Genomic DNA, 18,572 nt, shown 5'->3' with positions numbered 1-18,572 from the left:
ATGAGTGGTTCATGCATTCTCTTTAGAGAAGGCCCTCAGTCACATGACACAGAGCCCTGGCAGCATGCCTAGCCTAGGAAAGTTCATACAATGTCAAAGGCATTGAAGAATCTGGAAGGAGACAGAAAAATACAGGTTTGCTCTTATGTTCAAATGATGGAAGGGAGGCTACCTTGTGGCCAGATTTCTGAAGTGGTCTGTTGGACATTTGGACTCCTGAATAGTCAGGGATGTGGCCTTTGGCTTAGCGACCCTATTTCTACAGTGGCTTTGGGCAGAGTCATTAAGTATAGTTCCTGAGGTATAAATACAGAGAAAACTCTATCTTTCAAGTATAGTTACCAGGTGTGGTCACCAAGAAGGATTAAAGGTATAGTCACCAAGAAGGGGATTCTGTTGCTGATTAACTTCCTATATCCCGGTGCCATTTAAAATGAAGAAATAGGAAGCCCCACTAACTTAGAAAGAAATAGCACTTTCAGAAGTACAAACATGAAAACTAGAGCAAACAGTATATATTACAATCTAAAGTAGAGAACTATTTAACATTCCTTGTTGTAGGGATTCTTAATCTGAGATTCATGCTGGGCATAGGGAAGATAGGGGAAGTTTTCACAAACTTCCTGATGTTATTGACAAACTTGGGCATGTATGTTTATTTTGATGGGGATAAAGTGCTGTGAACAGATTCTCCAAGATTTCCAGATGTATTAACCAAAAAGTATAAGAAAGATTAATAAACAGTGACTTAGTTACATCTTTGAGTAGATACTAAAAAATGTGTTTATATCTCTTAAGCTGTACAATGACTGAAACATCGCTTTGCAGGTAGATAGACTTAGATTTGAACTACAGCTTTATTGCTTCAAATTGTTTGGAGTAAATTAGAGTTCTTCTTTGTAAAACAGAAATTCACAATATTACCTACTTCATTGAGTTATTATAATTCTCTAGATGAGGAATATAAATGGAATTATAAGACACCTAGCAGACTGCCTAGCATATAGTGGGTGCTCAATAAATGTTATTTCCAAGGCAGCATTTGAGAGTTGTTATGTGTTATGTTGTTATGTTATGTTATGTTATGTTATGTTATGTTATTTATTTATTTATTTATTTTAAATTTTTAAAATTTATTTTGAAGGAATAGAGGGAGAGAGAGAGCATACATGCTGAAGAGGCAGAAAGAGAGAAAGAGAGAGAGAGAGAGAGAGAACCCCAAGCAGGCTCTGCACTATCCGCACAGAGCTTGATGTGGAGCTCAAACTCATGAACGAACAGTGAGATCAAGACCCGAGCCAAAATCAAGAGCCAGATGCTTAATTGATTGAGCCACCCAGGTGCTCCAAGAGTTGTCATGATGGTTATAATTTACTTTAAAATACTTCTGCAAATATCAAGTGACATATGTGATATATGTAGGTATTGCTTAGTTTAGGTCACATGCTGTACACTGTCCTAATCAGAAATTCAATTTTCACAGGTAACCAGGTGATATAAGAAGGTCCAGATTATGAAATGTGTATACTACAAGTGCTTCAGTTATATTTGTTTTTGATAAGCACCAGGTGGTAGTGTGAAAGCTAGAAATGAATTTTCATTGGTGAAATTTGTGGTCCATTAATTAGCACCATGCAAGCTTTCACTGGTGAAATGAATAATATTCTTGGTATGTGGAATGGATAGAATAGTTTAGAGACAATCTCCATCCTTCACAAATCTAAGAATCTAGCAGGCCCTGTGTAGCCAGAACCCTGAAGGTTGGTGGCTGCAGCTCTACCCTGTACCTTACTATTAGTACTAATGTAGGTTATCAGGGCCATGAAATCCTGCTTCTAGAATATTGACCCATCTACCTCCATTTAGTCTCTTCTGCACAGTGTGGTAGGCATACTTAAGGGGGCAGGGAACTAGGTCTTAATTGACTTTACAGCACAGGCTGTGCCTACTGTTTTGTGTCTGCTTGTTAGCAAAAATTTATTTAGTAAATGGCAGCATGTTTGGGAGACTTTGGTCGGGAACTCGCTCTTACTGAAGAAACTGAAACTGTATGTGTGGCTATAATTAGGTACCAAAAGGTCAAAAGAGATGTGACCAAATTGGCTTAGGCTGGTTTGTAATAAGTGTCAGAGCATAAAACCTTCAGTCTGAACAAAGTAGGTAAACCCAAGTCCATGCATTAATGAAAAACGAAGGTAAAAATAGGTCCGCTGGGCAGATGACAAACAAGAAGGACCCAACTAACTGAGATCAAAAGAGGTACAAAGGCCCCAAATGAAGGCAAACAGGAGTCAGAACTGGGGAATTTGAAAAAAAAATTCAGATTCCTTACGATCCAGCAATCTCACGTCTAACCATTTATCCAAGGGAAATGAAAGCATACATGCATACACAGACTTGTGTATGAACGTTCATAACAACTTTATTCATAATAGTCCCAAAGTAGAAAAAACCCAAATAGCCATCTGTTGATGAGTGGACAAACAAAACTGTGGGACATACACAATTGGAATACTACTCAGTAACCAAAAGAATGAATGATGACAATCTGATATATTACTTGCCCAAATATTATCATGTGTTTGTACATTGTCAACTTTGCTGCCTTGTGGGCAGCAGGGAGTAGGAGGTTTCTTGTAAGGAATGCAGACCCCAGCGGAAGAACAGAACTGGTAGGGATTTCAGGCACAGAGGCAAGTCAGTGGAGAAAATAGGTTTTGTTTGGAGGCTATTCTGAAAATTCTTTAAGTGAGCCCTGGAAGGTGTCTACTCCATCAGAGAAAGGTACCCATTTTGGACGTTCAGATGACTTTGGTTTCTGTGGATACCGCTCCCTCAAAAACTTGAAACTAAACAATATTTATAATTTTTTCACTGGCTTCTTTCCCTTTTCAAAATAACACCTATCTTCTTCCCCTTTGAAAATAACTAATGCTAAGTTATTAAATGATAAAAAACTGCTGTTTCAGATTTTTGCATAGGAAAGGAATTTCCTTTGTAAACTCTAGTTTACTGTGCCTGAAATCAGGGGAAAAAATGCATAAGGGAAAGAGATCCTCTTTGGGGATCTGTTATAGAATCCCTCAGATTGCATGAATGCTTTTTGTACATATAGGAGTCTATTGGGAGAAATTCTACACCCAAGACCAAGAACATAGTCCCGTGTCATTTGGAAGACGAAGTTTAGCAACAAGCTAGTAATCAGTGGAAAGTTTTTAATTTAGGACTTAGAGGATGGTTAAAGCTAAAACTTAAAAGAAAGCAGTTTGTTTCTTTATATACAAGTCTTTGTGTCAATAAATGATTATTATGTACCTAAATAACCGCCAGTTGGGCGCCTGGTTGGCTCAGTTGGTTGAACATCCAGCTCTTGGTTTAAGCTCAGGTTGTGATCCCAGGGTTGTGGGATCATGGGATCAAGCCCCACCGTTGGCTCTGCATGGAGCATGGAGCCTGCTTAAAACACTCTCTCTCTCTCTCTCTCTCTCTCTTTCTCTGTGTCTCTCTCCTTTTGTCCCTCTTCCCAACTCATGTGCTTTCTCTAAAACAAAAATATAACATAACATAGCATCATAACATAACATAACATAACATAACATAAAATAAAACAAAATAGTCCCCAGTTGAAATAAGCAGAAAAGTTCTCTTTCACAATAATTATCAGAGAATTTTCTTGCTGAACTAGTTTTAAGTTTAACTCGTGTTCTCCCAGTGAAAATTCACTGTATATTGTCTCCTGAATCCCCCCCTTTCTGAAGGATGGGAAGGGGCAGCACAGGATTGCCAAAGGGAAGAATCTCTGGCAATGAAATCAGAAGATGTTAATATAATGCAAAGGAGATAACATTAATAAGCTGCACCTTATTTATAGGTATGGTCTCTGCCCCATACTCTGGAATAGAGATGTGTACAAAGCCCTCTGTTAACAGGCAATTTTAAAACAGTGTCTTTCATATGATGTATGCACTGGAACTGTTATAATATCCAGTTTTGTTCTCCCACCCATCCTCCTAATGTGAGTGCCAGGAGGCAAAATCGGTGGAGGGGGACAGAAATCAGGCATTGCAAGCAATCACATAGGCAGGCATGCTTGGACTCTCAGAGGACATTAGGAACGTATCAGATAAAATTATTGAGAAACTGACTCTATAAAAACTAGTGCAGTCTTAAGATAGAAGTCCACAAACTGGGAGAAGATATTTGCAAAACACATATCCGATAAAGGACTTACATCGAAAACAAAGAACTCCTACAACTCAGCAAGTAACAGAAACAATTCAGTTTCCAAAATAGGGGTAAAAGATCTGTGTAAGCGCCTCATGGAAGGAGGTAGAGAGATAAAATATAAACATATGAAAGGCGCTCAACATTGTATGTCATTAGGAAATTTAAATTAAAACAAAAATGGCATTCTACTATGTGCCTGTGAGAATGGCTAAAAGCCAAAACACTGGTGACACCAAATGCTGGTGAAGATGTGGAGAAACAGGAACTCTCATTTGTTGTCAGTGGGAATGCAAAATGGTAGAGTCATTCATTCATAGACAATTTGGCAGTTTCTGTCAAAAACTTGGGCTTGCCATATGATCTAGAAATCACATCCTAGGTATTTACCAAAATGAGTTGTAAGCTTATATCCACACAAAAACTTACACATGAAATGTTTATAGCAACTTTACTCATTTTTGCCAGAAATTGGAAGCAATCAATTGGAATGTCCTTCAGTAGGGGAATGGATAAACAAACTATGGTAGATATATATGATGGATTATGACTCATTGTGGTAAAATAAATACATATTTTACATTTAAATGTTAACACTTTGCAATAGTGATAAACACAAATGAGCGATCAAGAGAGGAAAATATGCGGATAAATTTTTAATGCATGCTAAATGAAAGAAATGAGTCTAAAAAGGTTACATACTATATGAGTGCAACTGTATGACATTCTGGAAAACGCAAAACTATGGAGACAGTAAAAAGATCAGTGGTTGGGGGGGGGGTGTTTAAGGGAAGTGTAGGAGAAATGAATAGGGGGAGCACAAAGCATTTTTAGGGCGGCAAAGCTATGCTATATATGCTATCACGGTGGATTCATGATGTTATGAATTTGTCTAAATCAATAGAATATGCAACATCAACACTTACCCTAATATAAACTATGAACTTCTGTTAATAATACTGTATCAGTATTGGTTCATCAGTTACAACAAACGTGCCAAATTAACGCAAGATGTGTGTGTGGTGGGGAAAGGAGTATATGGGACCCCTCTGTAAGGGGATATGGGAGCTCTATGTAAGTTTTCTGTAAATCTAAAACTGCTCTAAAATAGTCGATGAAAATAAAAATCAATAACAAAAACTACACTTTCTTGAGATTAAGGCCTTCTAGGCTATCAATTCCTCTAATTGGAAAAAACCTTTCACCTTTCCTCCCTGGCTTTTAGAGGTTATAACATCTTCTGACATGTATCATTCACTCAACAGCTAGTGCCAAGCATGGTTTTAGATCCTGGAGATACAGCAGTAAACAAAACGAATTAAGTACCTTCTCCTATAGGGCTTACACTTTGTGGGGAAAAGCAAATACATAGAAACTAAATCATTAGAATAATTTCGGATGGTGATGACCAATATGAAGGAAATTTTTAAAACATAATAATGGAATAGGTACTGCTGGAGTAGGAGTTGAGGAATCAACTTTAGCTAGGGCAATCCTAGGTGGCCTCCTGGCAAGGTGTCTTTTACACAGAGCCCTGAATGTTGAGGGGGCTGTATGGGAAAGGTATGTGAGGCAAGAGGAACAGAAGGTTTAAAGTCCTCAGGTGAAAACATATTTGGAATGACTGAAGCTTGAAAGACAATCTGTGTCACCAAGCGTAGAGATTGAAGTAGTAAAGGACAAAAATGGAGGTTGGGGGAGGGGAGGCACTGGATTCTGCTAATGTTTGTCTCCTCTGTTCAGGGAAACTTCCAGAAGATGGAATTTCTCCCCAAATTCCTTCCAGATGACTTTTTCAATTCAGCAAAGTGCACCACTCATTTGGGTGGATCTTTACTGTCCATTCTATACATTCATCTGTTACCTACCTTAAAGTTGCAAAAGTTATGCGATAAGAAACAGCAACTACCATCAATAAGACTGTACCATATTTTTCCTAATATTCTGCAACTAAATATTTTGTTCAGAAATATGAAATGTTTCAAACATAATGAAAATAACAAAACAGATATCAAAAAACCCACAGCTCAGATTTATTGGAAGTTTACGATTTGTCATTTTGCTTCACAGCTTTCTTTGTCTTTAAATAAGATATTATGGAATGTGGTTAAAGACCAATTCTCCCATCCTTTCCCCCTGTCCTTCTATCCTGAGGTACTCTTTTGAAGTTGGTACCATTTCCAGACATATTTTAACCATTTTCTATAAATATATTTTTACCCATAAACAATACATAGTATTTCTTCATCTATCTTTTTTATGACCCCTCTCTGGGCTATATCTTGATTCTTTTTGACAGAATTCTTCTGAGTAGCTGTCAAAAAAAGTCAGTCTGAAAGAACTGGAGATCATGCCATCATTCATGGAGTTGAGCATACTAGGGAATGACACAGCCACCATGAAGTAATTTCAGGTAAGGAGTATCTGCTCTGATAACTGGCAAGCACTGAAGGAAAGGTCTTTCTAGAAAATATGGGTACAGGGAACTAGCACTGAAACATATTGACAAATAACGGTTGACTGAGATTCACTCATTTATTCATCCATTTTACCAAGATTTACTCAACTATGCATCTCCTGAGAATATAAAACTGATTAGGGCAAAAATCCCTGCCTACAAGGTATATATGTGTGGTCTCAGGTTGAGCTAGAATGCTATTTTTCTTGGGGCGCCTGGGTGGCTTAGTTGGTTAAGCATCCAACTTCGGCTCAGGTCATGATCTCAAGGTTCGTGGGTTCGAGCCCCATGTTGGGCTTTGTGCTGACAACTCAGAGCCTGAAGCCTGCATCATATTCTGTGTCTCCTCTCTATGCCTCTCCCCCACTTGCACTCTGCCTCTCTCCCTCCCAAAAATAAATAAACATTAAGAAAAATAAAAAAAAAAAAAAAGAATGTTATTCTTCTCTGGGAGTAAAGAAGATTTTAAAGGCTTTAAAAGATTTAACTTTTATGAAAGCAGAGAATAAGTCCTTGGTCATGGTTTCAATGATATATCTTGAACTGAGGATCAGAATCCATTTTAGGAAGGGGCGCCTGGGTGGTGCAGTCGGTTAAGCGTCCGACTTCAGCCAGGTCACGATCTCGCGGTCCGTGAGTTCGAGCCCCGCGTCGGGCTCTGGGCTGATGGCTCAGAGCCTGGAGCCTGTTTCCGATTCTGTGTCTCCCTCTCTCTCTGCCCCTCCCCCGTTCATGCTCTGTCTCTCTCTGTCCCAAAAATAAATAAACGTTGAAAAAAAAAAAAAAAAAGAATCCATTTTAGGAAAATGGAGGCAAATGTTGGGAAAATCATGACATAAACTGTATGTCTTCTTACTTCCTCAGAGGCATCATGGCGTCATTTTGAAGTTTTCTAACTTTCTTTGTCTTACACTGCTTCCTTCATTGCTAACTTTCAAAGATATTCGCTCCATGTATTTTTAAGATTTGCATAAGTGGTATCATACTTCATACAGATTTTTGTAATTTGCAGTTTCCCCATCAAAGTTGTTTGAGTTATATCTGGGTTGATTTAAGTAAATAAGATTAATGATTTGTTTAAGTTTGTTTGTTTGTTTGTTTGTTTATCTTAAGTAATCTCTGCACCCAACGTGAGACTCCAACTCACGAGCCCAGGATCAAGAGTTGCTTGTTCTTCCAACTGAGCCAGCCAGCCGCCCCTAAAATTAATGATTTTAAATCATGTGTATTGATGTACATTGTTCCATATTAAGAATGAACCACAGTTTACATATTCATTCTCAGTATGGCAGGCTGTTTGACTATTTGAAACAGTGCCACAATGGAAATCCCTATACGGTTTTCTGTCTAGCCGTGTGAAGGAGTTTCTCCCAGGCATGTACCTAAATATGGAGTTTCTGGGTCATAAGGTATGTGCACGTTTAATTTTATTAGGTGATGCATAAACTGATAGTTTCCAACCCCAAAACTCATTCTTCTTGATTTTTGATTGGACATGTGGATATCTAAAGAGACATTTCCCACCCTCCCTTGCTAATAGGATGATGTAACTAAAATTTGGCCAATAATATGTAAGTGGAAATGTTGTATGGCAGCTTTCAGCATATTACCTTAAAAGATAGCTGGCATATACTATTTGTCCTTTCTTTTGCATTTTTCCTTTCCTCTTTACTGGCATCAGAATTATAGATGTGATGACTAGAGATCTAGGAACGATTTTGCGTTGTGAGCACAAGGGCTCCATTGCAGGGATATCAGAACCAACCAGAGCCTGGGTACCCTTCTGGAGCCACTTTACTAGCAACAAACTTTATTCCTTGAGACTTTATTGAAAAAATATGAATTTATTTCTTGCATAAGCCCCTATTGTTTTAGGTTTTCGGTCACAGCTAGCCAGATATAATCCTAAGTAATGCAGCAATACTCTAAGTTTCCATTTGTTGTACTGTTTAATATTCCCACAAACCTGAATGAGCTTGTCATTATTATACCTTATTTTATAATTATTCAAAGTCTCACTTTTACCCTCACATATCATATGAGAAAGAAAAACAAGTATATTAGGATTTCCACCCTGTAGCTCAGAGGGGTAGAACCTAGGAAGTTCAATGACTTGACCAAGGTCTTTGGTATGGTCAGGATCAAGGATAAATATAATCTCTCTCAGACAAATGCTGTGCTCCTATGGGGCTACATGAAGAGACATTCTTTTGAAAATTATCTAGTTATGCTGACAAACCTTACCTGCTCTACTCCCAGTTAATTCACACAACATTGTGATAAAAGTCTATCATTAGCTGTCCTATTGCTAAGCAAAAGCCTGTAGAATCACATGCTAGAATGCGCACTTTGGGCATTGGCTTGGACTGGGGAGAGTCGGTCCAACTCAAAAGCTCATTGGTTTACAAAGGAGAGGGGAAAGTATACAGTCATCAAAGGAAACTAGCCAATTGCCTGGTCTCTTGGCACTGTCTGCCAGCCAATTTTCAGACTGATGTTGGCCTTGAATCTGAAAAAGTCACTGATCTCCCTGCACAGCTGGAGGGCATTGGGCTAAAGGAGCAGAATTTGAAAAGGAAGAAGAAACAGACCTCATTCTATTTTAAACATTTTTTTTTCTTTTTTTGCTAACATGGGAGTGACTTACAGAAAATGGAGTGATGTCAGAACTATTCAGGCTGCAGGCTGCATGGGAGAGGCTGTACTGAAGTTGCTCTTGAGGACAGAAGAATGTTTCCTAGGAAAGGTCCAGAAATGGTTGTTGTCTGGGACTTGAAATGGCCTGAGGATGTGTTTCTGGCTGCTGTGCCCTGAAAGGGTTTTGGAGGCACATCAGAGTGCATACATGTGTAACAGAGAGCTCTGGGGTTTGGTTGATGTCAAGTCTAAGGGATCACGAGTTCCCACCTCCAACCAAGAACAGGTTAGTCACCACCATCTTCTCTGTCACCTCTGGTGTCAGGGTGCAGGGGCTTTGGGGTAGAGAAGCATGTTCGGTATAGGTATGTGGAAAGAAGAGGCTATGAGGAAAGACAAAAGACAGACAATTCTGTATATTTTGTCCTCCTATGAACTGAACCCTCACTCAGGTAATTCTAAATATATTCTCTTTAAAAAATTCTCCTCTGCCAACTGTGTCTTCAGCTATTATGGGAAATTAAACTACCAAATTTTAAATCTATTTCCAACCCCAGTAAAAATGATCCGTAGAGAAGAATGAGCTGTAAATCAAGCTCACTGTGCTACAGGACACAATCCAGTTCATATATGCCCAATAAATGCCAGCAGATTTTCCAAACCAGAAGTTAACTATCTGTGCTTGATGTGGGAGGGCAACATACATACTTAATAAAATTTAAAATCCAGGCCTCAGGGCTCAACAAATTCAGTTCCTGCTACTGAATTTCTCCTTGAAAATAACATACTGCATTGAAAATGGAAAGTCTAAGGAACTGGAATTTCTGCTGAAATTAGACAGAAGGCTCTACTGTATTTAATCAACTGACATGAGACACTTGGCTCTGGCTGAACCACAAATGCTCTGTTTTTATCCGAGTCTGCTTTCTACTGATGGGGAGGACACATAGAGTACCATGCGGACAGTGTTGTGAGAAGATCATCATGCAGTGGGAGGAATATACCGGATAAGGATTCTGGCCACCTAGTTTCTAGTTCGTCTTACCTCTATCTAGTTCTGAAAGCTTGGACGATCTTTTAGCCTTAGTTTACATTATTATAAGATAGGGAAAGGAAGATATTTTTTAATATCTAGTCTAGCTTTAGTAGTTTACAATTATCTCACAATTTACTCCACTGATAGGGATTGCTTCTGATAAGAATAAAATACAACAATGTTATAAAGACTGGTGGTGCTTAACCATATCCAGTTCCCCTCTCCTTTCTGGATCCATTACAAAATTAAGGACATGTGACTCCTGATCAATGAGATCTAGATATGATGTCTGTCTGGGTCAAAGAACAGAAGTTGAATGTGAGTTATTCATTGTCTCTGTTCCCCTGTCATCGCAACCCTGCAAGCCGAATGTTGAGATAGTAGAGCCACAGGTGGAAATGATCAGATCACTAATACTTGAAGAGAGCTCCCCGAGAGAGCCATTAAACTTGCAAAGAACTTGGGAGAGTAAGAAACCCAAGAGATTTTGAGGGTTTTAATTATAATGTTGTCTGGTCTGTACAAAACGACATATCATTGTCCCAGACCCAGGTGACAGACCCAGAAGGACCCATTTACCCCCATGCAGCAAGTGAATAATTGTTCACAGGCAAGAGACTACACATCCCTGTCTATACCATTAAAAGCAGGCACAAGTAAGAAATATGGAGCTAGGGATATTTACAACACACAGCAATTGCTCAACAAATGCTCATTTTATGAAAGAACAATATGAAGTTCCCCCTCCTGTGTGTTTGACAGGAAAAGAGGATGTGGAGGAGGACGAACTCGTCGAGTTTCTCTGTATCCCGATCCCTGTAGCACATGGTAGTGCTCAAGAAGTGTTTGTTGAATTCAGATGAATTGAGTGAACACTTAGTATGGTGAAGCATATGGCTGGCTTTAAAACTGACAATATCGAAATGAGTATCGGTCCCATTCTCTACTCAGCCTCTACTTTAAAAATAGAAAATATCTAAAATCCATACATGTGTAGGATTGTCATTCACACATTCATTCATTCAGTAAATATTTATTGAGTGCCTGCATTCCTCAAGACACCGTGTTAAGCATTGATGGCATAGGACTGGAAAAGTCCTCTTGAAGTTTACATTCGAAGGCATTGGGGCTGAATGATGGCAGAGACAGAGGGGTGACAGACACTATTTAAATGACATTGAGATGAATATCACCACGGAGAATTATAGGATGCCTTGAGAGCATATGATGGCGGGGGGGGGGGGTCCCAACCTAGGCTGGTGGTCAGGGAAGGCACCCAGTTTTAACCCAAGTCACAGTTCCTGCTATGATAATTTTGTAACTAAAAGACTTTCTGGATTTTTCAGCCCACATGAGGAACCTTGCTTACAGACACAGTGGTTGCCAAAGAGAAAGCAAGACAGATGTTTTTCCAGCATTTGCCTTGTTTTCACTTTGCTTGAATTTGAATGTGGCGGTATTAGTGGAACACAGGAAATATTGCAGGACTCTGGGAAATGGAGGAAGGTGGGGAAGGGATCCTATCCTTCTTAGTAATTAGATTTGCATGTGGTTTTGACACTGTGTAACCTGGAGTCCCTCCTTATGAGGGAGGGACTGTTATTTCATAGATGAGGAAGCTGAGAATGGAGGGGTAAGCCACTTGTCCAGAGTTGCTCAGTTAATAAATGCCAGAGGGATAACTTGAACTCAATCAATGTGGCTGTAAGTGATAACATTTAACCCTTACGTTACACTGGATAGCCTCTCTCAAGACTGAATTTGCTAAGAGCAGAGTCCTCTTACTAGGAGATCAAGTTCTGAGGTTAGCATGTAGTTGAAAATCACCGTTAGCAAAATTACCCTGGAAGATTCTTAAAGAGGTCTCTTAATAAATCCATTGTGGAATTTTTTTCTGCCAGCTCGGAACAGATAATTGCTTGTTTGACTGAATACCTATTACAGCAATTGATTCATGTTTGGGGGCCATGTTGCTAGAAAGGTACACATCTTCAGATACTAGAGTCACCTACAACTTGGTAAGATGGTCACAGAGAAAGGCACAGTGATGCTGAGGCTGACCAAGAGCATGTGTCCTGTCCTATAGAGTGCAGAAAGAATGCTTGCACTGTGTATAGTTTTTCTGTCCATTTGTTTTATTTCCTTTCTCTAAGCTTACATAAATAATTGCCAGCAGGCTAAGTATAGTTTGGAAATAACACTACTGTATGTTGATTTGTTACATTTCTTAGGTAATAGAGTCCTTTTATAGACAATATCTATTTTCCTCTTCCCCCCCCCCACTCACATGCAAAAAAAAATCTAATAGAAATTTTAGGGAACTTGGGAAGTGAGAAAGGAAGGTTCTTTCAAGTATCTGCAAATCATACCGCTTACATTAGCATTTCTGAAAGGATGATTTGGACACCACATTTTAAAATTGTTTATTAAAAATTTTTAAAGTTTTCATTTATTTTGAGAGAGAGAGAGAATAAGTGGGGAAGGGGCAAAGAGAGGAGGAGAGAGAAAGAATCCCAAGCAGGCTCTGCACTGACAGTGTTCAATCTCATGAACCCTGAGATCATGACCTGAACAGAAACCAAGAGTTGGACGCTTAACCCACTGAGCCACTGGGTGCCCAGAGACACCACATTTTTAAAGTAAGCTTCCAAAGTGATTCTTAAGTTTGAAAGTCATCTACGTGTCTATGGCATCCTACAGAGAGGATAACAGCAGGTCATTCTATCCATTAGGTTGAGTGGAGTCTGCCTTTCATTTGAGCACTTCCTGCAGTGCTGTGTCCCTGGTGCTGTATCTGTGACCCCTTGTGCTTGTTTCCTTGTTGTCAGATCCAATGGACCTCAACGGAGTAAGTAGGTCACTCGCCCGGTGCCAGAGAGAACTCTCCCAAGTTCAATTCTCACCACACATAGAATAAGGAACTTGAGGAGCCAAATAACACTACAAGCAAGGTTCACATCTGGTAACTATAATAGTATCAGTCAGGGCTCATGGCTGCAAGCGTCAAAAGTGACTGTCTATTTTGAGCCGAAAGGGAATTTCCTGATTATTTAGAGAGCTCTGGGGCTACTGCATCAGTAGAGATCTGGAGGATCAGGCAGAAAAGCAGCAAGAACAGAAACTCTGGAGGACTGGGAACGAAGAACTGAAGTAAAAATTCTGCAGCAAAAACAGGCTGGTGTACCTCATTGTAACCCTTCAAATTCACCTCCCGGGGAAGGGTGCCTGAGTGGCTGAGGTTGAATCAGGTGCTTCCTGAGGCAGGGAGGTGTTGGCCCTCAACCCCTTCGCACATATAGGAGGTGAGGGGCAGCTCCTGCCGCAACTGCACTCAAGGGAAGGGGCTGCTCTCCCAAAGGGAGGCTTAAGTGGGGTTGGTGCCTGGGCAGCCAAAAGTGGCAAAAGCATATACTCCCATGCCTGCTTGGGGGCAGCCCCCTCCTTACAGGATCTCCTATGCATCTTACTTGAGTGGTGGTACCACCATCTGTGCTCTCCTTGTTTTGTATTTAAGAAATAGGAGCTTAGGGGCACCTGGGTGGCTCAGTTGGTTGAGCCTCCAACTTTGGCTCAGCTCATGATCTCATGGTTCATGAGTTCGAGCCCCACATCGGGCTCGCTGCTGTCAGCCTGTCAGCACAGAGCCTGTTTTAGATCCTCTGTCCCTCTCTCTCTGCCCCTCCCCTGCGTGCACTCTCTCAAAAATAAAGTGTTAAAAAAAAGAAATAGGAGCTTATAAGGGAATATTGTTGTGATGAATATATGAACTCTTTAACACAAAGCAAAACACATCCTCAAGTTCTTTGTCTGCATATCAGCCAGGTGCTGTTATCTGCTATGGGAAATAATAAAGAAACCAATGAAGGAATTTGAAGCTGTCAGGAGTGTGGCATGGTTTAAAGAAAGTACATTGTTTTTCTTTTGTGTTCTCTACTGAGGGACTACCAGGTGCCTGAGGTCACTTACCCTTTGTTATCCATTCACTCATTTTGGTGTCTTAGGACCGAGTTGTTGAAGACACGTTGCTGGCTTGCAGCAGTTGCTATTACACAGTCTCTTACTTATCATTCCTTTTCCTGCTGACTGTGCCTCAGCTCTGGGTTTTGCTTGAGTTTGAGTAACCTACCTCTTCAGGCTTGTAATCATCTCACTTGCTTGTTAATTTGTAACTTTGGAAAAAAACGATCGGAATCACTCCCCTGGGAATTATTCAACCCAATGGTGTCCTTTGGTAGACAAAGATATTTACATAGTGGTTATTAGTTTCCTCTAACTGTAGGAACCAATTGGACATGGCCCAAGGGGGTGGATGACAGGAGGCAGGACGGAAATAGCTCCTTGTAGATAGGTTCAGATATTGAGAGAGAAAACAGTCAGAAATGTGCCAATATTTACTAAGATAAGCAATAAAATGTTTCCATAATGTTGACTCAGATCCAGGAAAGGTATACATTGTAAATAAAATACCAACTATTATTTGGAGGTAAAAAAAAAAAAAATACAATCAATTTACAGTGTTTGAAAGGGAAAAGAAATGAGACTGTTATGGCAAAGGAAACCGAGGCAGAAATATAGTATTTGATTTGGAGTAGATGCCATCCTAGATGGCACCTCTACTAAACCAGACATAGAGCCGTTAAAAGAAACCCACCCAGGGTTCTCATGGTAGACCCTTAAACACACACTTGCAGCCACACCTGATATGAGGTACAACATGCCACCTTTTGAACTTCATTACCACTTACTCCCCAAAACTGAAGGCATATTTGAAATGCTGAGCAATTTACCCTGTATATCAAGGATAACTGTCTTGCTCAAACTGTATGTGCCAAAAATATTGACACATGACCCAATGATGCAAACAACCTATTACTTACCTTCTGACTGACATGTAACCCTTTTGCTTAGCTAAAAATTTCCCTCCAAATCATTCTAACGATTATCCTCCTGACTCCTCACGCAGGAGGGGAAAGAGTAGTCAGGATCCCATTTTTTTTTTATTTCTCCAAGTCAAATTCTTAGCAAATTTATTCTAGATTCAAAAAATAATTGCCATTTCCTTTCCATCTCTTCTTGGGGGGGGGGGGAACCTTCAAGTGCTGCCATACCTTGCTCTCATGGTGTAGCTGGGAAATGTACAACTCAGGGCTGCTAATGCATGGAATAAATGGACAGTCTTGCTAACTCCTATTATCATCATTGTGTCTAGAGTCTATGTCAGTTCAAAACTAAAATGCCCTCCTTTGCATCCATAGTACTTTAAATATCCCAACAGTATCTGCATTTATATAATGCCCATCTGCACAGTATCAAATCATCTTGACAAATGTTCCATATTTCCATCTTTTTGTGTGTGTGTGGCTGAGAAAACTGAGAGGTTACACAAGACGAACTTTTTTGGTTTATATGCACATCTAAAACTTGCAGTCTTCACTGATAGCAAGGGTCATGGAACTTGGAGAAAACATGGGCAAAAAATGAATCCACATACATCAGAAATGATTAGTCAGCTCCATTTTCTTTTCTACCACACTATTTTACATTATTCATTTTAAATGCAAGAGACTGGAAAAAATTGACTTCTTTTTAATGAGGTTTGATTTATTCAACCTTGTGTTATTAGTGAAAATAGGATACCTTGTTAGTTGGAAAATACATTTAAAATAATGCACTGTTTTAAATAAATTATCAGGTTGATGAGTATATAATGATAATATTGATATTACTTTACATTTGCACAGAATTTTGGCAGGTTACAAAGCACATTCAGACACATTTCTTTGCTCAATCCTCATAATTGTCTAGGCAATGTTGTTCATATTTTATAGATAGGATCGTAAGGCTCAGGGAGGTTCAGTGGCAGGTAATGAGTGAAAAGCAAGGGCTTGGTCTCTTTGGTTTTCCCTCCAAACCTTTTTCAAGGCCACTTTTACCAAAAATAACCAAACTAAGAGATGGCCTTCATTATCTCTTACCTGCACTTTTTCAGTGGACTCTTAACCACTATCTCTGGAACGAACTTTCCTACTACTCTGCATCTCCCCAAAAGCAACTCAAATCACCACTCTTTTCTACCGGAACTCTCTTGAAGTTCCTTTGCCTAGAAGTTAAATTTTGAACTCTTATATTGTCATCCAGTGTCCTTTACAATGAGACCTAACTTTGGCCCCAACCTAGTTCTTCTGTCCCTTGTCCCTTTCACGTGTCTTATGTTCCTGCCACACCAACCTTGTGATTCCCTCAACATGCCATGCTCTTCCGTAGCTTGTGTCTTTGTGCCTGTTTTTTCCCCCTAGAATGCCTTTTCTTTATTCTTTACCTAGCAAATTTCTACTTATGACCTGAGAAACAGCTGAGACAACCTCCTATAAGAGGCCTTTCCTCCCTTCTTAGGACCTGCACATATGTTATTATTGTTAATACAAAATGAAGTTGAAATAACGTGAATGGGCTCTCTAAGGGTATAGACGACATCTTATTGATCTTTACTCTCCAGGACCTAGCATAGCACAGTGTCTGCCATTCAATAACTAGTTATAGAATTAATAAATAAAGTATCAATGATCTCTTCAACTTCAGGGAAAATACCTACATTTATTAGACATCAACAATTTTTATAGCAATTTTCCTTTTGGGTATCTTTCCAAAACAATTGAAAACAGGTTCTCAAAGAGATACTTGCACCCCCCACATTCTTAGCAGTGCTATTCACAATAGTCAAAAGGTGGAAGCAACTCAAATGTACATCAACAGATGAGCGGCTAAACAGATGAGCGGATAAACAAATGAGCGGATAAACATACATACCCACAATGAAATATTATTGAGCTTTAAGAAGGAAGAATTTTCTGACTTGCTAGTACATGGATGAACCTTGAAGGCATATGCTAAGTGAAATAACCCAGTGGTGAAAAGACAAGTATTGTATGGTTCTACCTACATGAAGTATCTAGAATAGTCAAATTTATAGAAACAGAAAATAGAATAGCGTTGCCAGGAACTGGGGGAAGGGAGAAATGAGGAGGTCTTTAATGGGTATAAAGTTTCAGTTTTACAAGATGAAAAAGTTCTGAAGATTGGTTGCACAACAAGGTGAATATATTTGATAAGACTGAAAGGTACACTTAAAAATGGTTAAGATAATAAATTTTAGTTATTAAGTTAATTTATGTGTATTTACCACAACTAAAAATTTTTAAGTAAAAACACCTTCTTTTACTGACATGACCTTCTTAAAGAAATGAATGAGTTAAAGAAATTATTTTGAATATTACAGTATGTGTACATGGTATGGATAAAAAGGGTGAAACAAGAAACAAAAGACAAAATATTTTTACTCTCAAGAGCTGGCTTTCTAACTAGAGAGATAGAAATCAGACATATAAACTGATGAGATAGAAATCAGACATATTAGTGATGATATAATTTCAAAACAATAAATTCCCATAAAAACAGTTTAATCACTATTGGAGTTTCAATATAAGATTGAGGAAAGAGATTGGAGTTAAATTGGATTAATCTTGGAGCTCTTCCTGGAAGAGGTAGATATTTAATGTGGTTTTGAAGAAGCAGGGAGTGGACAATATAGATATAGAGGGTGCAATGGATGAGCTATTTGTGAGGGGGATATACTTGCTTTTCAGCAATTAATTTACTGAATTCTACAACAGCCATATCAAGAAAGTACTGTTTTTAATCTCTCTTTTAGTAAACTGAGGCACAGAAAAGTTGGGTAACTTGCCCAAAGAGAATAGTAAAGGACAGAGTAAGGTTTTAAACCCAGGCCACCTGGCTCCATCATCCATGCAATTACTCAAGAAACTATGCTTTGCTCTCCACTTAATTTATTTATAAATGGGTTCTCAGTGTCTCACTTCCTTTTGTTAATTTTTTAAAGGTTTGTTTATTTTTGAGAGAGCACAAATGAGGAGCAGAGAGAGAAGGGGACAGAGGATCCTAAGCGGGCTCTGTGCTGAGAGCACAGAGCCCGATGCGGGGCTTGAACTCATGAATGGTGAGATCATGACCTGAGCCAAAGTCGGACACTTAACTGATGGAGCCACCCAGGTACCCCCTCAGTGTCTCATTTCTATACACCCTCCCTAAGGACATATGGTTTTTAACAGTTTCCAGAACACAGCATTTTACTATAGTACATCTTGGAATCCAGCTGATTGAATGTTCACAGAGGAACAATGCTCACTGAATATGAGAAAT

At 39.2% G+C, this 18,572-nt stretch overlaps 1 long non-coding RNA gene across 1 annotated transcript in view; it reads left to right on the top strand.

Annotated features, from left to right (window-relative positions):
• The first annotated feature begins 6,529 nt into the window (after window positions 1-6,529).
• LOC123583209 overlaps window positions 6,530-18,572 on the top strand; it is a 185,761-nt gene continuing 173,718 nt past the window's right edge. The window contains exon 1 of the long non-coding RNA XR_006704780.1: window positions 6,530-6,637. This is a non-coding gene — a long non-coding RNA (uncharacterized LOC123583209). The remainder of the gene's footprint in view (window positions 6,638-18,572) is intronic.

The sequence above is a fragment of the Leopardus geoffroyi genome, chromosome B3 (assembly GCF_018350155.1).
Source record: "Leopardus geoffroyi isolate Oge1 chromosome B3, O.geoffroyi_Oge1_pat1.0, whole genome shotgun sequence".
NCBI lineage: Eukaryota > Metazoa > Chordata > Mammalia > Carnivora > Felidae > Leopardus > Leopardus geoffroyi.
Note: the sequence above shows the minus strand (reverse complement) of the source record. Positions and strands in the feature narration are given on the sequence as shown.